This window comes from Triturus cristatus, chromosome 4_2 (assembly GCF_964204655.1).
Source record: "Triturus cristatus chromosome 4_2, aTriCri1.1, whole genome shotgun sequence".
In the NCBI taxonomy this organism is placed as follows: Eukaryota; Metazoa; Chordata; class Amphibia; order Caudata; family Salamandridae; genus Triturus; species Triturus cristatus.
In genome coordinates this window covers 942661463-942685980 of record NC_140586.1, presented here as the reverse complement: position 1 = coordinate 942685980, position 24518 = coordinate 942661463, and the positions used below count along the sequence as shown (strand labels likewise).

Genomic DNA, 24518 nt, shown 5'->3' with positions numbered 1-24518 from the left:
GAGAAAGCGTTTGATCGCGTGGCGTGGGACTACTTATGGAATATCATGGATCGGGTGGGATTCGGGCAAGGGTTTATCCAGGCGCTTTAGGTAGTATATAAGTCACCAGTAGCTAGGATATGCGTATGGGGGAGAGTGTCAGAACCTGTGAAAATAACTAGAGGAACTCAACAGGGTTGCCCCTGCTCCTCCCGACTATTTGCTCTTTATAGTAATCCTTTTGTTAATATGTTGGATAGCAGTCTCCTAGTGAGACCGTTTATTGTTCGGAAATTTCAAGACTCCGTATTTGCTTATGCGAATGATATAGCTATTGCTACCAGTGACCCGGCTACGGCAATTGTAGACGTAGAACGTTTAGCACAAGAATTTGGACAAATATCCGGGTATAAGCTTAATAGGACAAAAACACAAATATTATGTACTAACAATATGATGTCCAGGGACCCAAGAACTGTCAGGGAGGTAACATATCTAGGGATAAAAATTCGGGCATCTATGAAAGAATTAGTGGAAGTTAATTGGTTGGACATTATGTTTAAGATTAAAGAATCTCTAGCAAGATGGGGGCGTCTCCAACTTACATTAGCGGGTAGAGGCAATATTTTAAAAATGAATATCCTACCTAGGGTCCTATATGTTCGAGGCTTATGAGCTGCAGATCACACACTGAGGATAAGATCGCCATCTGGTGTTGGGCTCGGATGATTGCAGGTTGTTGTTGTCTTCGGAAGAAGCCTTTGGTCACGAGATTGGTGACTCCTCCCCTGGACAACAGTGCGCATGGGCATCCACTCCATCGTCAGATTGTTTTTTTCCGCCATTGGGTTCGGATGAACTTTTTTCTGCTCCAGCAGAAAACTTCCAGCAATCGATTTAACTCTTCAATCTTCATTCCATCGACATCGAAATCAACTCGGGCCGGTTCCGGAAGCGGCTGATGGACAGGACACCCTTCAAAAAATGCACCCAGTGTGGAGCGAAGTTCCCCCACAGTGACCACCACGAGGTTTGTAACCTCTGCCTGTCGCCGGAACACAACGAATCGAACTGTCCAGCTTGTGCCGCTTTCCGTTCCAAGAAGACCCTCCGGGACCGAAGAGCTCGATGCCATATTATGGCCAAACCAGCTCCAGAACCGGAGGACATCTTTGCTCAGGATGTTCCTGAAGATGACACCGAAGATCTCGAGATCGTGTCCGAGGCCGACGATTCCGATGACCTCATCACTCCAGGGCAGCGTGTGAGTACCACCCCCCCTGCCCCATCCAAAAAGACATTGGTCAAGACTCCGCCAGCTGGGCCCAGTCGCGACCGGAAATCCTCTTCAGAAGCCCCGCCCTCGGGCCCGGTTCCGAAGACATCTAAGCCTGTAGGTGGCTCGGGCTCGAGCAAACCTCATGTTATTGTACCTATAACACCTTCGGCACCGAAAACTCCACTGTCGGCACCGAAACAGGCTTCAAGACCGAAATCTCCTTCGGCACCGAAACGTTCCTCGGCACCGAAGTCTCCACCGGCGCCAAAACGTTCTTCGACATCGATGCCTAAAAGTCCCTCGGCACCGAAGATTCCCTCGGCACCGAAAACTCCATCGGCACCGAAAACTTCATCGGCACCGAAAATTCCATCGGCGCCGAAAAATCCGTCGGCACCGAAAACTACGTCCACACCGAAAAAAGTTCATAAAGACCCGAAACGGCCATCACCACCACCACTTTCGGAGCCGGATGAACTTTTTCGCCCAGATCCTACTCAAAAGCGGATCTACATCAATCCCAAAACCGGACATGTGACTGCCGTCCCATACAAGAAACGGAAGCTGGACATCACACCACCTCCAGCTCCCATTCGGAAGAAGGACTGTGCTACTTCACCACTTCGTCCTTCCTCTCCTGTGTTACCTACTAACCCGTCCCCCCCTCCTCCTCCTCCTTCTCCTTTACCTTTACCTTTACCATCTCCCTATCATTCACCTCCTCCACAGGATGATAATGATGACTTAGGGGGAGGGGCGGACCCTGATCTATTTAATGATCCTGTTGATCCAAACGACCCTTTTACGTTCCCAGACACAGCACCAGTAGATGACTGGTCCTATCCAATGCCTGACATGCCTGACCCCACTACCTACCCCTCCAAGCCCTCCCCTCCTGATGACCATTTGGGGTTTGGCCAACTAATAAATAGGGCAGCAACATTCCATGGCGTCACAATGCACAGGGACGCCCTTGAAGAGGACTTTCTCCTCGATACTTTTGAGCAGTCACAAAAAACTGTTCACATACTGCCCATGATTAAAGGGGTTATAAAGCATGCCACTGAAGTCTTTAAAGACCCTGTTAGAGCTAGGGTTCTCAACCCACGCATCGAAAAAAAGTACCGACCAGCCCCGCAGGACCCTGCCTACATTAAAGCCCAGCTCCCTTTAGACTCCTTGGTCGTATCAAATGCCAGGAAGCGTGTTAGCTCACAGACAACTGGAGAAACGCCTCCCCCGGACAAGGAGTCTAAGCTTTTAGAGGCCTCAGGTGGCCGACCTCCTAAGTCGCCACACACAGCAGATCCACGAATGGGAATTACACCCCAAGGTTCTACTCCCCTTCTTCCAAAAATGGGGACAACCAGACATAGACCTGTTCGCCACTCCCGAAAACACAAAATGCCCAACCTTCGCCGCCAGGTTTCCACACCCACAGTCGAAGGGCAATGCCCTATGGATGAACTGGTCAGGCAGATTTGCGTACGCTTTTCCGCCTCTCCCACTAATTCCATTTGTGGTACGCAAACTGAAACAACAGTCGCTAACACTAATATTGGTAGCTCCCACTTGGGCACGTCAACCGTGGTTCACCACACTTCTGAAACTATCTTTAGTTCCACATCAAAGGCTACACCTCTCCCCGGATCTATTAACCCAGAACCATGGAGAAATCAGACACCCAGATCCTCAAACACTGAACATAGCGATCTGGCTCCTGAGGTCTTAGAGTTCGGATACCTCAATCTCCCTCCAGACTGTATGAATATCATAAAGGAAGCCAGACGACCTACTACTAGAGCATGTTATGCCGCAAAATGGAAACGATTTGCCATCTACTGCGCTAATAATGACATACATCCATTGGATGCTTCCATCCAAAACATCATTTGCTATCTACTACACTTGCAAAGATGCAATCTAGCATATTCCTCTACACGTTTACACCTAGCAGCCTTGGCAGCCTACTTGCAAAATAGGCAACACCTGTCCCTCTTTAAGGTACCAGCCATCAAAGCGTTTATGGAAGGTCTCAAAAGAATTCTTCCCCCAAGATTGCCACCTTCCCCAGTGTGGAATCTCAATGTGGTTCTAACAAGACTTATGGGTCCTCCATTTGAACCTATGCACAAATGTGAATTACAATTCCTAACATGGAAGGTAGCTTTCCTTATCGCAATCACTTCCCTACGAAGAGTAAGTGAAATACAAGCCCTTACACTAGAGGAACCTTTCTTACAACTACACCGTAACAAAGGGGTTCTTAGGACAAACCCTAAATTTCTTCCAAAAGTGATTTCCCCTTTCCACCTTAACCAATCAGTAGAGCTACCAGTCTTTTTCCCTAACCCAGACTCCGTAGCTGAAAGGGCCCTACATACCTTAGATGTCAAAAGAGCTTTGCTTTATTACATCGACAGGACAAAACCTTTTCGAAAGACAAAACAACTCTTTGTTGCTTTCGCACCACCACATAAAGGCAATCCCATCTCCAAATCCGGTATAGCCCGGTGGATAGTTAAGTGCATCCAAATATGCTACCAAAAGGCTAAACGTACACTTACAGTTCCCCCTAGGGCGCACTCCACGCGTAAAATAGGGGCTTCTATGGCCTTCTTAGGTAACATTCCCTTAGAAGACATTTGCAAGGCAGCCACGTGGTCTACCACGCATACCTTCACTAAACACTACTGTGTTGATGTGCAAGCCAAACAACAGGCCTCAGTGGGCCAGGCTGTTCTAAAAACTTTATTTCAAACTGCTGCAACGGATACAGGCGACCACCGCTAAGGGGAAGCACTGCTATATAATCTATCCTCAGTGTGTGATCTGCAGCTCATATGCCTCGAACGGAATATGCTACTTACCAGTATGCATCTGTTCTTGGCATGTAGAGCTGCAGAGTCACACACGCCCACCCGCCTCCCCGGGACCTGTATCTGTTCCAGCATCTGTCTTACTTAGACATCGCACATGGACATCCTTTCTTTCATTCCTATACACTCCATCTTTTCCCATCATGGCGAAAAAACAATCTGACGATGGAGTGGATGCCCATGCGCACTGTTGTCCAGGGGAGGAGTCACCAATCTCGTGACCAAAGGCTTCTTCCGAAGACAACAACAACCTGCAATCATCCGAGCCCAACACCAGATGGCGATCTTATCCTCAGTGTGTGACTCTGCAGCTCTACATGCCAAGAACAGATACATACTGGTAAGTAGCATATTCCTTTTTTAGATCTGTCCCCTTAGAGGTCACTAGGGTACAATTGCAGCAACTGCAAACCGTCTGTGCTAAAATCCTGAGGGCCCCAGGTAGACCTAGAAGAGCTACACGGTTTATGACATTACCGAGGGAAAGGGGGGGTTAGTCAATACCCGATTTTACATTTTATTATTATGTATGTTTTTTGCTTAAAATGCGTATATTGCTGACCGGAGAAGAGGCCAGTAACATAGCAGAAGCCCCATCAATCTTTCATGTGTTACTGGGGGCAAAAGTTAAAAATTGTTTGTTTAAGGAAATTGATGGTAGCTATTACAAGAAGACACGTTTTAAGATTATGGAGGCTGTCTTTAAAGTTTGGAAAGTTATTCGTAAAAAGTTTTCTTTAGAAGGGAAAATGCATTACACCCCGACTAGTGCCCAACGCATCTTGCCTTCCATTTCTGGGATTATGTGGTTAGTAATTGGAGGAGTAAGGGCATCTTGCAAATTGGTGATTTTTATGAAAGGGAGTTTTTTTTTTTCATTTTCGTATTTTTCCAGGCAATACGGTGTACCTAGGACGCAGTTTTTTAAGTTTCTTCAAATCCGGGATTTTTTAAGTAGGAAAAACCTGGCACCGGTGCAGCATAAACTTATTGAATCAATCAGGCGCCAGGAGAGAATAGGGGTTCTGTATAAAATCCTGCTATCTTCTAAGCCCGATGACTTGGAGAAACATAATCTTACATGGGCCAATGTTTTGGGTGAACATGAGGTGTTTTTAGAGAAGGCTATTATAATGGCTAAAGAAACATTTCTGTTAGTGAATCTGAAAGCTCAATTTTTTAAAACTGCCTTAAATTTATATTATACGCCTGCAAAGATGCTGTAATAGAGTGGGAGGCAAGATGGCAAGTGTTTTCGCTGTGGGAGTGATAATGCTGATTGTTTACATGTTGTTTATGCCTGCTGTAAGCTATCTTTGTATATCAATAATATTGAAATGTTTTTTGTCACTAATTGTTGGGATGCCTGTTAAAATCACAGCGGCTATGATGTTATTAGGTACTGGGCCCGATTTAGAGCTCGGGAAACCAATGTATAAACACCGTTATTTATTGTTTTTGGCCATGGCTGTTGCCCGTTTGAACAATGAAAAATATATTCCTAGGCAATAAAATTGATACAAGTGTCACAATGAATATGTTGATATAGAACCAAAAAAAGATAAAATTACTTTTAATAAGAGCCAATGTACCATGTGATAATAAAATAAACTTTTTTTCTTTATTGTCAAAAAATAGGATTTGTACTTTGTTTAAAAAGACACATATAACCAATGCACAATGCAATATTTAAAAAGAAACACGTATTTTTCCCTTTTTATGATATGTTTCATGAATCATAAAAATTATGCAATGTATAGTTCAAATGCAATAACAAAAACTTCAATAAAATACAATATTAGATGGAAAAAAAGTAAAAAACAATGGCAGACATTCAAAATCAAAAAATTCATAAAGATTAAATTGCGGCAATAGATTGTCTTCGACGCGCGTTTCGGCGCACTAGCGCCTTCTTCAGGAAAGCCACACAATGTTCCTGAAAATAAAAGGTACACTGGCTTAACAATAATGGAAAAAAAGATGGGAGGGGAAAGGTGAAGGATAGATAGGGGGAAGGACGGGGGGGGATGGGAAGGGGGGGAGGGCAAAAAAAAGGGGTTGCAATCTGAGGCCCCTGTTTTTGAAGTATGGCGAGCCAGAATGTATAATATTTATAATTTATAATTTAGTCTATTTTCTGCTAAAGGCTCAAGGAAGCGAAAGATGGGTATTTATATTTGGGGGCTTTTCATGATTATATGGTTAAAGAATGATGATACAATCTGATATTGGGAATCAATAAATAAAAATAAAAAAAACAATTAGGGTGAGAGAAACTGGTGGTGGCTGGCAAGTTCACTGATTGGAGAGGCGGGCAAATGGGTGGGGCATAAAATAAATACAAAACATTAATAGATTAAATACATTTTTGAAAAAAACAACTGCTTGTGCAGGCAGGTCCTCCTCATACCAGCCCTCTTCATTTCCAACGTCACATTCAGGGCCTCAGCTAACCAATCCAGGCACTGCTTTCAGCATGAGAGAAGCTCCAGGATTGGACGGAGCAGCGTCTCTCGGCGCTCCTGAGGACAGTAAAGGCATGTGCAGGCTCTCAATCCATCTGTCTACAAGGCTGAGTTGAGAGGTTTATACTGCTCATTTCAGGCTGCCCGTCGGAAGACGGCCGGCCAAAGGGACATGCGCACAATAAACTGGTGCACAGGAAGCCCACCACTGCAGCCCCTCAACAGGCCCGCCCCTTTCTGAGTCAGGCCAGGTTGATGAAAAATTAAATGGTAATTAATTATCTTCATTATCATGGTATTTTTTGTTTCTGGGGCTTTTCTGGGGGCATTTAAGTGGGGTGATGCTCCTTCCCTCCAATGGAGGAGCCGCCCGCAGAGACACAGGTAAGACAGGCAATAATAAACAATAATAACCATCGCAACAACAGTATCAAGAGAGCTAAAGCAAGAATTTGTTCATCAGTAGCACTTTCTCTAATTTTTTAGGTCTTGCCTAGCGACGCAGCGCATGCGTTGCTCGCCTTGGCGAGACCTATAGTCGTCGGTTTTGCTAGCTTTTGCTAGCGAAGGGAGACAGGAGATGGCACGCACCCGGACAGGCGATGTGCACACACATCTCCTGTCCGCGCTCACGGCGGTTAAGCAGAACGCACGACTCTCACGGCGACAACTTGTTTCAAGAAGAGGCGTCCGTGAAGAAACTGAAATGTCTCTGAAACCCCAGACGTTCAGGGCGGTCTCGAGCTCCGCCTCTTCCCAGATCTCCCCCACACAGTACAAGGCAGCAAACATATTCCTTATACTGGCGTGTCGATATTCAAACTTCTCTCCACCCTTGTCTACCGTAAAGAAGAACTCTGCAAGATGTTTAAAGAGGCAATCTGTGTGTGAACCCTTTATTGTAATCTCTTTTTTATTTATTTTCTGCACTCAGTAAATAAGAATATTGTAAGACTACTCGCAAAGATGATGGACAGAGTTCTGAATGCATTCTGGTACATCGGATGCATCATTCAGTAATGACACGCAGCACTTGTGATCAGTGTGTCCTGTCTCCTCTAAGGCGGCCTTCAGACTGACCTGCAGAAGAGAGTACAGCATTCTGCTGCGTGTGGCCAGAGCTCCCTCAGACTGAGGACAAGGCCCTTTCTTGTATATGTGACACAGGGCGCAGCGGAACTGACAGCAAACTGCACAATTTATAGTTGCTGATAAATTCAGAAACCGGTTTTGATCTGCCATCACCAGACAGGAATTTCTGACAGTATTCCTGAACCTGATCCTCAGTGAAAGCTTCCAGTATAAATGTAGAGGTGAAACTTTCTCCCATTCTACACACAGAACCCATCCGAGAAGTGATTAAAACATGTGTGTCTGGAGAAGTTCCCTGGATGTGACTTTTGATATCCGGGTGCTTATATCGAGGCGCGTGTCAATATCACACATGGCATCGGGTGGTGAGCTGTCCGTCAGTTCTTGATTAAACTCATCCAGGCCGTCCAGAATGATGAGCACTTTGTCCGTGTTGAGCAGCCCAGTGAGCACTGCAGACAACCCTGGGTACTTGCTTTCTAAGAGGCTTCTCACACTTAGAGGACCCTTCATGGTATTTAACTCATTGAATGTCATGTAAATGATACAATCGTAACAAAGATTCCTTTGCCCAGATGCCCATTGTTTCACAAGCCCTTTCGAGAAGCAGCTTTTTCCAATTCCAGCATCTCCCGTTATCAGCATCCGCTGTGAGATCAGCTCCTTTGTTTCATCAGTGAACAGAGCTTCTGACTCTACAGTAATCTCCTTTTTTTCAAACGCAAACTCCGTACGTTCAAGCAGGTTCTCTTTATCCGAGTATTCAGGCTTCCTCTCTTTCTCTGTCCAGTTAGGCTGATTTTCCCCACTTGTGTAAAACCTTCTGCGCAAGTGAACATAGTGTTCCAGTCCTCCAGGGCGGGTGGACTTGCAACCAACGACTTCTGTGCTGTGAACTTTCTTCCTGTAGGATTCAATTGATCATGCAGAAGAAAAGGCAGCTTTAGAAATATTTTTACATTACCTCAACTGGTAAAAAATATCATACAGGAACATCTAGCAAACAAGCATTTGCATTGCAATAGGTCTCGCATTTGCAAGAGTTTGAGCGATTGGTATTGTAAGTTACAATGCCTTTTATTTATGTGTTTTGAAAATCCGCAAGCGGTGCGTAGACACACACTTTGTACTTATAGTTGTTGCTTACAAGAAGCAAGGCTGGCAGTAACTGCGCCTCTTAACTGCCAGTCTTGCTTCTCGTAAGCAAGGCCTATAAGAACAAAGTGCGTGTTTACGCACCGCTTGCAGGTTTACAAAAAACATAAATTAAAGGCATTTTCATTTACAATGCCAATAGCTCAAACTCTTGCAGATGCGAAACCTATTGCATTGCAAATGCTTGTTTAAAGATGCAGGTGACGAGTTAATTTGGATTTCAGATGGTAGCGAACTCCACATTCTCTGGGCAATTCCAGAGAAGGCTCGATTGCACGTTTTCTTCTTGAATTTCTGCAGTTTCAACAGTAAAGACAACGTGTTTGTGCAATGTACAATGGGTGTTGGAGTGTGTGGCTTTGTGTGTCATGCAGGCAATTGAAAATTTTAATTCTTGCCTCGTAAGGGAGCCAGTTTAGTGATTTCAAATAAGGTGTGATGTGGTTATTACATTTAAACCCAGTAATAAGCCTTGACACTGAGTTGAGGGAGGAGCTTTGTAAGAGTTGGGATGCTGGAGACAGGGTGGAAGGTATGTTGATCAGTGTGGTCTGCCATGGGTTTTTTAAGAATGGAGGTTATCTGTCTAGACTTGAGGCAGTCTGGTATACTGCCTTGAATTAATGAATAATTTACTATTTTGATCCAGAGTGGGAGAAGAGGGGTTTTAATCTCACTGAAGAGATTTGAAGGATCGGATCGCTGAAGTGGTTTGAAGGTTTAAGTGTTGACAGGATTTTTAGTATGGTAATGTCTTCAAAGGATTTGAATGAACTCCACACAGCATTATTTTTGGGGGTATGTGCAGGATGCTCGGGCCACATGGGTGGGTGGGGCTCATATGTGAAGGCGTCGGGGGGAGATCCAATGCAGTCTTTAAGTCACTTTCAATGTTTTCGTCTTTCCCAGGAAGAAGGCGGCAAGTTCTTAGTGGTTAGGCTGCAGATTAGACCCGGAAAGCAGGTTGAGTTTCCTGTTAGTATGCCATTTAACAAGTTCAAACTGTTTTTTAGGTCGAGTCTTGGCATTGTTTAGCTGTTTCCTAAAGTCGTTTGATTTTGAGCTATGTATGTGTTTGTTGTAAATGATTCTTAGAGATCTCAGGTGCTGGAGGTGTTCGAGCGAGGAGGAGAATCTACATGACCATTCAGCCAGTGTTAGATTGCATCTTTCCGCGTTTAGACTACCATTCTACCAAGGCTCGGGGTCTTTGGTGGATACTCTTTTTACTTTGAGGGGTGCCATAGAGTCTAGAATGTTCGTCATTGAATTAGTGTAATGATCAGTAAGGTCCTGGACATCTGACATGTCCTCAGGAGGGGTTAGGATGTAATTGCTCATAGATGTCAGTTCATTCAGGTTTATGTTTCGAGGGTTCCTTTTCCAGTGTCTGTTTTTTTTATTTGAACCTTTTTTTAGGACAGTGATTCAGTGATGAGCAAAGTGATGCAGTGGTGGTCTGTCCAGTCACTTGGAATGGTAGATTCAAGTTGAATGGAATGAGCATTGGAGATAATTAGATCCAAGGCCGCTCCCAGGTTGTGGGGAGGACTTTTGCATATTTGGATGAAGTTTAGGTCAGCTAGGAAGGTTTTTAGGCTAATCACCGATTGGCCATTTGGGTCATTCCAGTAGATGTTGAAGTCACCAAGAAGATTTGGGCGCAGTATGCACCGGAGTTGGTTGGGATGATTTCCATAATTTGTTTAATGGATGGGAGGTTATCTCCTGGAGGGTGGTAAAATGCATGCAATTTGTATCGAGGCCTATCTGTACTCAGGATATCGATGCCTAGATATTCACACGGGATGAGAGTAACACTTTGTGCTTGCTTCACAGAGAGATTATTGCAGTGAGTACAGGGTTTACCTCCACCATGTCTGTTTGGTCTATCTAATCTGATGATGTCGTAGCTGGGTGGTGCTAGAATGTAGAGTGTTGGTGTGAAGGAGTAATTTAGCCAAGTTTCAGTCAGGACTATCAGGTCAAGATCATGAGTAAGGAAAAGGTCAGCAATATCCACCGCGTGTTTAGATGCCGATCAGCAATTGAGTAGCGTACTTTTCAGGTGGGGTATGGCGACAGCGGAGACAGCCTGTGTGATGGGAATTTGCTTGAAGTTGGAATTGTTACCTGCTCTGGGATTGTTATTGGATTGCTAAAGAGAGTGTCTATTCTTACCCATCGTCCTGGTGGGACACCAACAATTAGCGAGCTCAGAGGTGATAAATATTACGCTTTGAACCTCAGCCTTAAGTTGATGAAGCTCTTGAGAGATCTCAGTGAGTTTGGCGTCATTAGTAATGTGGGAACAGGAGGTCGTGATGTGGGCCAGGAGGCCAGGAGAGACAGTGCTCCGGTTTATGGTGTTAGGGAGAAGCTGAGTTGGGAGAACCAGGGGAGGGGGGAATAGAGTTGGAGTCATGATTGAGGTGTGGGACTCATACACTGATTGTTAAGTAGATAGGTACCATGTTATTGATCATGTTAGGGAGTTCCGAGATAGCAAGTGTCATGGTTTGGTCCAGAAAGGGTGTCACAGATGCATCAGGGCTGACAGCGGGGGAATGTTCAGAGGTCAGGGGTAGAGATGAGGTGAAGGTGTTAGTATCGAGTCAGTGTATTTCAGTGGTCACTGCTCTAGGGGTGTGATGAAGGCTCAGGCTATTATGACGAAAAATGCTGGTTGAAACAAGCTGCAAGGGTAATGGTAAATGAATGCTGCTGGGTAATCTGATGAAGGTGGATAGGGAGGAGGGGGAAAGGGGTGGAGCAATACAAGTAGTGGGGAGAGGGGGAGGGTACAGAACAAGGTACCTGTGGTATGTCTTTTTTTAAGTTTTTAAAGAAAGTTTATTGAAATTTAAATACAGCAGAATTATGATAAAACAAACATATGCAGAAAACAAACTAAAATGCTATTATTATCATAAGCAGGGGGAAGAAAATAATAAATAAAGAAGGAAAGAGAAAGAAAAGGGAGGGAGTAAGGATGGTCAATTAACAGAGCAAAATATATATGATAAGAACATAATCATTGGTATATAGAAATATGGAAAAAGAGTATACAGATATAACAAAGGTACAAGAACTTCTCCAATAACAATGCACAAATAAATAAATATAAAACACTCTATATGCATATATACTTGAAACCATCAAGGGTACTTCACGGAGGTTTGGGAACCTCTTCCGCAGTAGGAGTATGAGAGGGTATAGATCGTGCAACTACATTTAAAAAATTTGTGATTGCCACCCAAAGTAAGTCACGCTTAATAGCCAGTGTAATGGGGTAAACATAGGCCCTGTCCAGCCTATGATGATAACAGACCCCGTACCACCAAGCCTGAAACAAGACTTTTGAGGCCTCCTTCCAAGATTTGGTGATTTGTTGAAACGCTACAGCTATAAGAAGATCAATAATGGAAGTGTTAGAAGTGGAAGAGGACCATATGTCTGAAATACTGCCTAAGAAAATATGTGAAAAATTAAAGGGAAAATGTGTAGAAAAAATGTTGTTAATCTGTTGCCACACATCATTCCAGAATTTATAAATCACGGGACATGTAAATAACATATGTTTAAGATCTGCCATTGAAGCTGAACAAGACCAGCAAGTGGAGGGAATAGAGGGGTCAATCATATGTAGTTTAGCAGGAGTAATCAAAAGTCTATTGTATATAAAAAATAAATGTTGAGTTGTATTGGCTGCTCTAGACGACTTCCTTATCTTAATCCAAATTTTTTGCCATGTGGGGACAGAAAAAGAGTCCTCTAAATCTGATTCCCAGTCATTTTCTACTTTAGATTTATCACGGGTGCTAGAAGTATCCCGTAACTTCTTGTAAATTTGGGAAGCAGAAGAAGAAGCAAGTAAATAAGGGAGAAGAAGAGGAGAGGAAGTGGTATGAGTGATGGAATCAGAAAGGGAATCATAACTAGTTTGTGCAGCTGTACTCAGTAAATTATATTTAAATTCAAAGGAAGTTGGTAAAGAAAAACGGGATTGAAGAATAGAAAAGGAAACACAAGTACCTTCGTGAAAGAGTTGGTGAGTCCAACTAATACCAAGATCTTTCCAGTCCTTCCAAAAAAGCATCCTATTTCTTATTTTAATAAGGGGATTATACCACAAGGAAGACTGCAAAAAACGAGAGCGATCATCTAATCCGTCCAGGAAAAGAGGAGAAAACATTTTCCGAGAGTTTTTAAGAATAGGAAGGGAGAATTTCTTGGGAATATGAGACAGTGACACAAATTCTTCAAAATTGAAAGGGTGAAAGAAAGAAGATTCAACGTCTACCCACAAAGGCTGAGAAGCGGTATCAGACACCTGGGCAGATAATAAGGAAACAGAATGTTGAAGGAAGAATGAGATATGATAAGAAGCAAAATCCGGAAAATTAACTCCACCCAACTGCTTAGGACATTTAAGTTTTGCAAAAGACATCCTAGCTTTCTTCTGGTGCCATAAGAATTTCGATAAGATGGAGTAAATATTTTTATAGCAAGATTTAGGGATATTAATTGGAAGATTAGAGAGATAGAACAAGATTATTGGAACTAACATCATTTTAATAGAGTCCAATCTGCCCCACCAGGATAAAAACAAAGGTTGTAGAGTCGTTTAGAGTTGTTAATAGATTTTTAAGATTTTTAAGATTTAGTGCTACAGTGTCCTTAACTGAGGATTGAAACCACAATCCTAAATATTTGATCTTAGAAGGGCTCCAATGAAAAGAAGAGGCCAATAAATCTACATGAAGACAAAATTTATTTAGAGGGAGGATTTCACACTTATCCACATTAAGTTTGTAACCTGATACTTTCGCAAATTCAGAAACTTCAGATAAAAATGATGGAATAGAGGATTGGGGGTTAGAGATAAATAAAAGTATATCGTCCGCATAAGCAGAAAGTTTCAAATGCTTATCCCCATAAGGAAAACCGGTGATATCTTTATTCTCTCGAATTTTTGTCAAGAAGGGTTCTAATGCTAAAATAAAAAGAAGAGGAGAGAGGGGACACCCCTGTCGTACACCCCTGAAAAGGGGAAACGAAGAGGAGACAAGACCGTTTGCTAATATAAAGGACCTAGGAAAGGAGTACAGTAAAGAGATGTATGCAAGGAATTTTGGGCCAAAACCAAACCAAACAAGGACTGCAAACATAAATTGCCAGTTAACTCTATCAAATGCCTTTTCGGCGTCTAATGCAATAGCAGCTAAAGAAGACTTGTAGGAGTGGGACTTACTTAGTACATTAAAAAAGAGTCGAGTATTGTCAGAGAGGTGACGACCCTTAATGAAACCACATTGTTCCCTACCAATTAATTTAGGTAAAATCTTGTCGAGACGAAGCGCTAGAATTTTTGCAAATATTTTATAGTCCAGATTGATTAGAGAAATAGGCCTATAATTTTTACATAAGGTATGGTCTTTATTTTCTTTAGGAAGGAGACAAATTAAGGCTTCCTGAAAGGAGCCCCCAGATTGTTTGGACGATACAAAGAATGAAAATAACTGATGGAGTTTAGGAACGAGCAGATTGGAGAAATGTAAATAGAATTCTATCGTGAACCCATCCGGTCCAGGAGCCTTGCCTTTTTTAAGCACTTGAATGGATTCCAAAATGTCTTTAGGGTCAACAGGTGCTTCTAAAGGGGCAAAATCGATATCTGGAAAGGAAGGGGAAGGAATAGAGGATAAATAGTGATCATTGTCAGTTGACAGAGGAGGAGACTCTGGAGTATAGAGATTTTGATAAAAGTTAGTGAATTCCAGTAGGATATCCTCATCCTTATGAAGAGTGATATTAGATGAAGAGACAATAGATTCAATTCTAGTACGTTCTCTCTTAACTTTAAGATATTTGGCAAGAAGATTACCTGCCTTATTTTGTGCAGAATAATACTTGGCACTAGATTTGAGTAAAAATAAATTTGCAGATTCCGTGGAAAGCTTATTAAAGGAGAATTTGGCTTTGAGAAGCTTATCCAAATCAGAACGAGACTTAGTTAAATAATTGTAAGGAGTGGGAGGCGGCGCGTTTTTTACGAGAAACAAATGAAATAATGAAGTCTCTAGAAGCAGCCTTAAAAGTGTCCCATAACACCTGAGGGGAAAATGTAGGAGATTAATTTTCTGTAAAAAATAGGGATGAAAATTCGAGGAAGGCTGGGGTAAACTTGGGATCTAATAGGAGAGAGTTATTGAACCTCCACCTTCTGGTACCTTTGATGGGGGGGAGTAAATCCAGGCGTAAAGAAACTGGGGCATGATCAGAAATTAAAATAGAACCTATTTCAGAGTGGCGAATATGTTGAGTCAAGGCCTTAGAAATAAAAATGTAGTCAATCCGGGATTGGGAAGAATGAGTCGGTGAGTAGTATGTATATTCTCTAAGTGTAGGATGGCAGAGTCTCCAGGAGTCAACAAGAGAACGTTGGGAAATAGTGGAAGTAAATTGGGTGTGCATGGAAGAGGGCGAAAAGTGGCAATTGGATCTTCGATCTATAATAGGATCCACAATTGTGTTACGATCCCCCCCCAAAATCAAATAATCATCAGAAGATTGCATTAAAGATGTAAGCATCTGGGGCCAAAATAATTTATCCTGTGTGGTAGGAGCATATACATTAAAGATAGTTATAGGGATATTATCAATCAACAAAGATACAGTCACCCACCTACCATCAGAATCATTGGATTGACTTATAACTTTGATATTTAACCGTTTATGACAGAGAATAGCAACACCATTACATTTCCCCGAACCGGGGGATGCGAAAACGTGACCCACCCAATTACGCCGTAATTTGGTGATTTCGGCTTCTTTTATATGAATTTCCTGTAATAGCACAATATCACCCTGTAAACTTGCTAAATGGGATAATACACGTTGCCGCTTAATGGGGGAACCCAAACCTTTAACATTCCAAGTAAGTATAGTTATCGACATCTAACAAATATAACTGATATCAAAAAAATTGTGTGAGAATCAAATATGTACAAAAAGGCAATAAAGTACAAGGCATCTTATAAAAAACTTGAGAGAAAATAACATTGTTCTTAATGGAGTAATGATAGAGTAAGAAAGAGAAATATGACATAAGAGAAATTCTTGGAGAGAAAAAATTATAAGCAGAGAGGCATGAAAGGAATAAGTTGAGAGTTAGAATTAGGGAAAAAGAGAAACAACAGAGATAGAAAAAGGACCAAAGAAGAGAGTAAAAAGAGTAAGTAATAAGTGATAAGGGAAAGAAGAAACACGTGGTGCAAAAAATAAAGGTACAAAACGACAGACACGAGTGATGAAGAAATAAGCTAACAAGTAAGCATACCACAAAAAGGAATGAAGAACGGGGTTGGTGAAGCCACATAAGGAAGACTGGACACCGAAAACGGGGGACTCCAGGACGACGATAAGGAAGGGACATCCGCTAGGCAAGTTGAGGAGAACAGGGAACGACGAAGGACCACAAAGAATCGCTACCTAATGGGGGAAGAAGAAGGAAAAGTTAATCCGACAAAATGGTACAAAAAACATTAGGAGAGAAACTAAACAACACTAAAGTTGAAAAACAAACAGAAACTACTACAATACATAAGACCCTCATGGCTGAGGTACTTCCATGGATTCGGCTCTGCAGCTGTTCAGAAATTGCTGGAGTAACATTGGATCTTCATAACTGGTAGTTTTATTATTATGAGTCACTTTAAAAAGGCGGGGATGGAATAAGCCGTAGCGCGCATTTATGCTGCGTAGTGCAGGTCTCATCTCCAGGAACTTTTTCCGACGGTCCGCAGTCACTTTAGCATAATCTTGGGCGAAGAAAAGAGTAGAACCATTCCAAGCAATTTTCCCACGCTGTTTGGCAGCCTGAAGAACTCTGAGTAAATCCGTATACTCCAAAAAGTACAGAATGACTCCTCTCGGCTTGGTAGATGATGAGGGAGAAGAACGGGATAATGTACCTAAACGATGTGCTCTTTGAATATTTAATGAGGGTGTCTCAGGAAGACCCAAAAGAGTTGGTAAAAAAGATTTGAAAAAAGCAATCGGATTAGCACCTTCAAGGCCTTCAACTAATCCGTAAATGCGCAGATTGTTGCGCCTATTTCAATTTTCCAAATTCTCAATTTGTTGCCTAAGTTGAACAACCTCCTTAGAAAGAAGAGGAACTTGAGCCATGAGATTTTGAACAGAGTCAACCCGTACTTCTAGGTCTCCAACTCTCTTTTCAGTGAGAGACCAGTTGGCTTCCAGGTTCTGAAGTCTAACGTTAGTTTCCTCCAAATGCGGCTTGAGAGCGCGAATCTCGTCAAGAAGAAGTTCCATAGATATCGGGGATGAAGAATTGGTGGGAGAGGGTGGGTTAGTTTTTACCCGCTTGCCAGAAGTAGATGGTGACGCAGAAGGTATTTTGGAGCTTTGTTTAGCGCTTAAGCGTGGAGTAAGCGGTGCAGTAGATTTGGCGCCACCAGAGTCTTTGGTGCTTTCCTCAGTGTGCTCCTGTAGAATATCAAAAGGATTATAGACCTCTAAACTCGCCTCGGTGGAAGGACGAGCACCACTAGAGTTGCCGCGAGGCATGTTGATATATAGGAAAACACACCGAGTCCTTTGAAAATAAACCAAGTGAAGACTTGGGAAAAAATGCAAAGAGAGTGAAAAAACACCAGTCCAGGCAAGAGTCAAAAATAATGTTCCACAGTAACTGCAGGCAGAGAGGAAATGGCAATGCCGGGAGGGACACCAGAAGGTCAAATAGAATAAGTGTTGCCCAAAAGAGCGGAAGAGAAAATGACAAAAAGGGGTAGCAAACTGTTAACCAGCATCGTCATGCAGCTCCAGGTGAGAAGCAAGAGGTCGATGAAAAAACAAAATGGCGGCCGCGACGGTGAGGTAACCGAAAAAACATTAAATTAGGCTTGTTAGGCTCACCCTTTGAAAAAATAGCGGCAGCATTCCAACGAGCCGCAGTTCCGATTGCCGGAACCAGCAAGTCCGACGTTTTTCAGTAGTGAAACATTGCCAGCAGGAGTCGCGGATCCTCACGTCTCGGCGGAGCTCCCGAGAACAGCGGCCATCTTCTGAGGCTCCGAAGCCACGCCCCACCTGTGGTATGTCTAAAGGGCTAGGATGAGCTTGGGTCAGGGAGGAAACCTACTTCATCACAGAGAGTTTGAGAGGAAAACTTAATCAAGTAATTCTAGGTTGCGTTCAGATGTTTGGATGAGGATAATCCCATTATTATAAAGGGAGATGGTTGCCTCTGCTCGTCAAACGATAGAGGGAGTTACAGAGAGTCTGAGACCGTGGGGGGCTTTAGTGGATGCAGTGATCCGGAGCAGAGAGCAAAGGGCTTTCCTTCATTGTGCTGGTCTTTTAGTGCAAAAGATAAGGTCACTTATGGTATCTCCTTTATTCATACACTCATAGGGGGTGGAAATAAGGGTTTCTGGGTGAAATTTGAGAAGCCTGTGTTTGAAGTTCTTGAAAACGCTTTTAGGTAGTTTAGGGGGGGTATATGATATTGTAGGAATTACAGCCGTCTGGATCCAGTTTGGAGTCTAGTGATCTTCGAGAAAGGGAATCCGTGGCTAAGGGCACCAAATTTCCAGAGTGGAAAGAGGGGAGGGACAGGAGTACTATATGCTTACGTGTGGGGAAGCTGAGGGGAGTCAAGGAGAAGGGGGTATGGTCAGATGAAGGAAGGAAGGGATGGAGCAAATCATGGGGTGGTTGGAAGAAAGTTCCATGACTCCGTTCTACAAAGACAGCCAATTAAACAGCAGCATCATGACAGAAGATGTCCAGAGAGAAGTTGGTTTTCTTTCTGTTTTGGGCTTCCCAGCGTTGTATGCATGCGATTTCTAGGTGGAAATCAGCAAATCCTGAAGAGAGGGCCCAGCTACGAATATAAAAAAGGGAAGTTGAAATACATTAGGTCAAACTAGATTTTGCAATTATGAAGAGAGAATCCGGATTAGAGGGATGGGGATGAGATGAACAGTGGCCTAGGATGAACTTGGAAATTCGATAGACCGAGCCAGTCTGCAAATCTAAGTAGAATTAGTAAACAACATCATTCTAAGATGGCCGCCACCTTGGAAATACTTAGAAGCTATAGAACATGATAGTCCTTCGTTCATGTCCATAAGAAGGACATGCTAAGTCCTATGTCAATATCTAGATTCCTAGAGGCGCTGCCATTTTAGAGTGCAACAAAAAACAATGTCTCAACTGGAGGTTATTTTAACCCCTTCGATGCTTGTGACGGAGCGGTTCCGTCATGCACTACGGTCGCGCTGTGCGCATGACGGAACCGCTCCGTCACGGCCCCGCCCGCGCACGGAACCTTCAGCACGGCGCGGAAATCCGCGCCGCGCTGATTTCCGCGCCGAAGGGGTTAAAAGAAAGGTAATTCACGACCTGAGATAAATCACAAAGGAGCAGGGGAAAAGGAAGGGAGACCACAGCATGGGGTAAGATTAGATAGATTGGAGTGTTTATACAATTCTGTAAGTAGTTAAGAAGCACTACAGTACATGTATGTACAATGACCATAACACACAAGGTGGGCACTAAACGTGCTGGTGAACTGTGAACGACGCAGTGACACAAGGTGCAAAAGACAGCGTGAATGGCGCATATTGAAAAGGAATATAATGATCAACAAAATATGCAGATGTTAGAAACGAGGGGGCTCTGGTTGGCGCAGGTATGTACCAGCGACAAGCAGGGACCCTTCACTTCCAGTCAGGGCGAAGGATGACTACCCAGAATAACCCCTGCTCACCCTCTAGGTGCGTGGCGCGAGCAGTCTAGGCTAAGTCTCAGGCGTACACGGTTAAGCAATTGCAATTATACATACAGTAAACCCCTTGCATGCACCACAAACGGACACCAATCAGGAAGTATATAAAAATAAGCTTTTATGTAGATTCAGCAGATTCAATAGAAGGCCCAGTAACGTTAAACTGATGGGGCCACAATTCTTATAAATATGGTAAGGTTCTCTTTGTTACGGAAAGTTCTTAGGCGGGCACAAGGTAACTGTGGGCCTCAGCGCACTTCGTGCTGAGGCGGCGCCCGGGAAGCACACGGCAGACGACAGGGAAATCAGAACTTGCGGACCCTGGATCCGATGCGAGCTCGCGGTCGAGTTCGTGAGTACAGTACCTTGTTTCTTGACTCGAAGGCGGGTGCGGGATTTCAGCTGCTCTTCGTCAGAAGGGCGAGGCTGCGTCCGGGGCTCCCACACTTCACGATGGGGGTCTGATCTTCAGGCTCACGGCAAGAGTGGGGTGTTGCAGGTGGCGAGAGAACAAAGCGGGGCAGCCGGGCACGCAGTTTACGTCCGGCCCGTCCGAGGCTTGGGAATGCTCACAATGCCGATTCCGGCGGGAGGGTGAAGGTGCGCAGCGAGCCTCCGGCGAGCGAGGTGTCAGGGGCAGCCCAGCACAGCGTAGGGGGAGCGGCTCAGATCGAGTGAGGCTATTCTCAAGGCGGGGGCGGCTAAGCAGTCCTGGTCACGGCTCAAGGAGGGGCTGGGGCACGAGGGTCACAGCTCCGGCGAGGGAAAGGACACCACAGTCCAGCAGCAGGCGAGTGAAGGTCAGGTTGAGCCCAATGGTCCTGGGGCTCAGTTCAGGGGGCAAGCTCGGTTCCAAGCCCTTGGAGATCATTTTGAAAAGCACAAGTTCTGGATAAGTAAAAATAAAGCAAAGTCTTCAGCAAAAGGTTCCCCTTCTCTCCTTTGGCAGCAGGGTCACCACTGCAGGCCAGTCCCCCAGGATAGGGACAGTCTTCCTCCTTACAGCTTTCCCGGTGCCTCCTCCTCAGGCAGAGATTCTTCTTGGTCAAAAGAGGATCTAGTTTCTTAGGAGCAGGGCTCCTACATTTATACAGCAATTCTTTTGTTCTCCCAGGCCAGGGGGGCCCTTGCCTAGTCCAGTCCGGTTTCTGAGCACTTTGTTTACGCGATGCAGGCTTCTTCTTTCAGAGTGCAGGGCAGAGTCATCAGACACTCCACAGGGGGCGGAGCCGGCATTGTGGTGGCAGGGCACAGTCCCATTCAGAGTCTAGGTGTACTCCTCCCACCCATCTACCTGTCGATCTTCCTATTTACCACCAGGCTACCTAGCCCTGCCCATCTGGGTTCCTCCAGCCCTGTCACTCACACCAGCCAGACATCAGATGCACATCACGCAGAGGCGGGCCGAAATGTTTAGGCAAGCAAAGGCCAGCTTTCTAAAAGCGGCATTTGCAAACGCGGAATATTAAAATAAACCTTGCGAAAAGATGTTCCAAGTTCAGGCATACTAAACTCGATCTTCTACCATGTTCCCTGGGTCGGTTAGGATCATAGGATGTAACAATCCTAACCGCCCATGCTGGCCTATGAGAACAGGGTAGCCTTACAATAGTGAACAACAAGATGGCGGTAATTCACTATTAGGACATGCCACGCATACAGGCTTGTCCTACCTTATGCTTACAACGCACCCTGCCCGTGGGCCTACCAGAGGGGTGACTAACATGAAGTTAAGGGAAGGTTTAGGGACTGGCAAGTGTGGGCACTTGCCAGTCAGCATGTCAGTACCAGACTGCACGCAGGTTCTGCAATGGCAGACCTTAGACATATTTTACAGGCCGCTTCTGTGGGTGGCACAACCAGTGCTGCAAGCCCACCAGCGGCATTTGCATTTACACGCCCTGGCACTCCTGGCGCACTTTACTGGGGTCTGACAGTAAAGCAAACAATCCAATCATGGAATCCAACCAACATATACATTTTACATAGGGAGCACTCGCACCGTGACACTGGTTGGCAGTGGCACAGTGCGCTGAGCGGCCAACACCATAAAAACACATGAGGCACAGTGACAAAAAGAGGAAGGGAGACTCACGCCAAGGTGCCAGGTGTAACACGTGTCCCCTCCAGCTGAAAAGTGGGGAGAACTACCCTACCCCAGGGAGTTCCTCATCACTAAGGCGGAAAAATCTGGACAGACCGTCAGCATTGGCGTGATCTGTACCAGGGCGATGTTCCACCGTGAAATCCATACCCTGTAGGGAAATGGACCACCTCAACCGCTTTGGATTCTCACCCCTCATATGCATCAACCAGCTGAGGGGCCTGTGGTCCGTCTGAACCCGGAAGTGAGACCCAAACAGGTAGGGTCTTAGCTTCTTCAGCGCCCAGACCACAGCAAATGCCTCACGCTCAATAGCACTCCATCTCTGTTCCCGTGGAAGTCACCTTCTGCTAAGAAAAGCTATAGGTTGATCCAGGCCCTCCTCATTAATCTGTGAAACAGCCCTCACACCATGCTCTGAAGCGTCTGTCTGAATGATAAACTCTTTGGAGAAGATGGGAGCCAAGAGCACGGGCACCGTGCACATAGCAGTTTTCAGGGCCTCAAAAGCTTTCTGACAGGTGTCAGTCCAAATCACTTTCCTGGGCTGCTTCTTCGAAGTCAGCGCTGTCAAGGGTGCAACCAGGTTGCCATACCCCTTGACAAACCTCCTGTAGTACCCGGTGAGACCTAGGAAGGCTCTCACCTCTGTCTGGGTTTTGGGCGGCTCCCAATTCAGGATGGTTTCTATCTTGGGCTGAAGGGGTGCCACCTGGCCACTCCCAACTTGGTGCCCCAAGTACACCACGGAAACCTGCCCGATCTGGCACTTACTCGCCTTGATTGTGAGGCCTGCCTTGCGCAGCGCCATCAACACTTCCCAGAGGTGGCGCAGGTGTTCCTCCCACGTGGAGCTGAGCACTGCGATGTCATCCAGGTAGGCAGCACTGAACGAGTCCAGTCCAGCCAACACCTGGTTGACCAACCTCTGGAAGGTGGCAGGGGCATTCTTCATCCCAAAGGGCATAACCCGGAACTGGTAGTGCCCATCTGGGGTGGAAAATGCTGACCTCTCTTTGGCCCCATCGGTCAAGGCGATCTGCCAATACCCAGACGTTAAATCAAACGTGCTGAGGTAGTGGGCAGCCCCTAGCCGATCTATGAGCTCATCAGCTCTGGGGGTGAGGTGTGCGTCCGTCCTAGTGACTGAATTGAGTCCTCTGTAGTCCACACAGAACCGGAGTTCGGGTGTGGCTCCCGGCGCTGCAGCCTTCGGGACCAAGACCACTGGGCTGGCCCAAGGACTGCTGGAGGACTCAATTACCCCGAGTGCAAACATCTTGGAGACCTCCTCCTTGATGCATGTACTCACCCTGTCAGTCACCCTGTAGGCCTTGTGCCTCACGGGGGTACTATCTCCAGTGTCCACATCATGGACGCACCAATCAGTGACACAGGGAACCAGGGAAAACAGATTAGAAAATTGTCCCAGTAATTGGCGACAATCGTTCTGTTGCTCAGGGGTCAGGGCGGAAGAGAGGATGACACCATCCACTGACCCATCTTGCTCTTGGGCTGACAGGAGGTCCGGAAGAGGCTCGGTCTCCTCTTCCATCCCAGCATCTGTTGCCAAGAGCATGCCCACTTGGGACCTCTCCAAGTGGGGCTTGAGGCGGTTGACATGTAGGACCCTTAAGGGGTTCCTAGGAGACTTCAGGTCCACCACGTAGGTAACAGGACTCTTGCGCTCCACCACCTCAAAGGGACCGGTCCACTTATCCTGGAGCGCACACGGCTCCACGGGGGCCAAGACCCATACCTTCTGTCCAGGCTGAAGCTCTACCAGAGTGGCATTCTGGTCGTACCACCGCTTCATCTCCTCCTGGCTGGCTTCCAGATTTGCCTCAGCAAGTTGCCTGAATCGCCTAGTCTGATTCCTGAAGGCCAGCATGTAACTATATACATTCTGGGGAGGTTTCCTGGGAGATTGCTCCCAGCCTTCCTTGACCAGACTTAGAGGTCCTCTCACTGGGTGGCCATACAGGAGCTCAAAGGGACTGAACCCTAGAAACTTCTGTGGCACCTCACGGTAAGCAAAGAGAAGGCATGGTAAGAGGACGTCCCACTTACGCCTCATGGGTCCTTCTAGGCCCATTATCATGCCTTTGAGGGTTCGGTTGAATCTCTCAACCAACCCGTTTCCTTGGGGGTGGTAAGGTGTGGTGAACTTGTAGGTTACACCACACTCTTGCCAAAGTGATTTCATGTACCTGGACATGAAATTGGTACCTCGGTCAGACACCACCTCTAGAGGGAATCCCACTCGGGAGAAAATCCCCATCAGTGCACGTCCCACCACGGGGGCCGTCACTGTCCTCAGAGGGATGGTTTCCGGGTGTCGGGTGGCATGGTCCACCAGGACCAGGATGAACCTATTGCCCATCGCTGTCCTGGGGTCCAGTGGCCCTACAATGTCAATCCCCACTCGCTGGAATGGGGTACTGACCACAGGGAATGGCTGGAGTGGAGCCTTCTGCTTCCTTCCACTCTTTCCACTTGCCTGGCAAGTCTGGCATGTCCTGCAGTGAGTATCTGAACTCCTGCGCATTTGAGGCCAATAAAAGTGGGTGACAAGCCTTTCAAAGGTCTTGTCCTGCCCCAAATGCCCTGCCAATGGCACATCGTGATCCAGCCCCAGTAGGAAGGCTCTGAAGTCCTGGGGTACCACCAGCGCACGGGCTGACCCAGGCTCAGCAACCTTAGGCTCTGTATATAGGAGGTCGTTCTCCCAGTAAATGAAAGG

The 24518-nt window shown here is 45.4% G+C and overlaps 1 protein-coding gene and 1 pseudogene across 1 annotated transcript in view; one reads left to right on the top strand and one right to left on the bottom strand.

Annotated features, from left to right (window-relative positions):
- LOC146839014 (uncharacterized) overlaps positions 1–24518 on the top strand; it is a 102049-nt gene that overhangs the window by 55493 nt on the left and 22038 nt on the right. The window lies entirely within an intron of this gene.
- On the bottom strand, positions 332–10157 carry LOC146839015 (NACHT, LRR and PYD domains-containing protein 3-like; annotated as a pseudogene).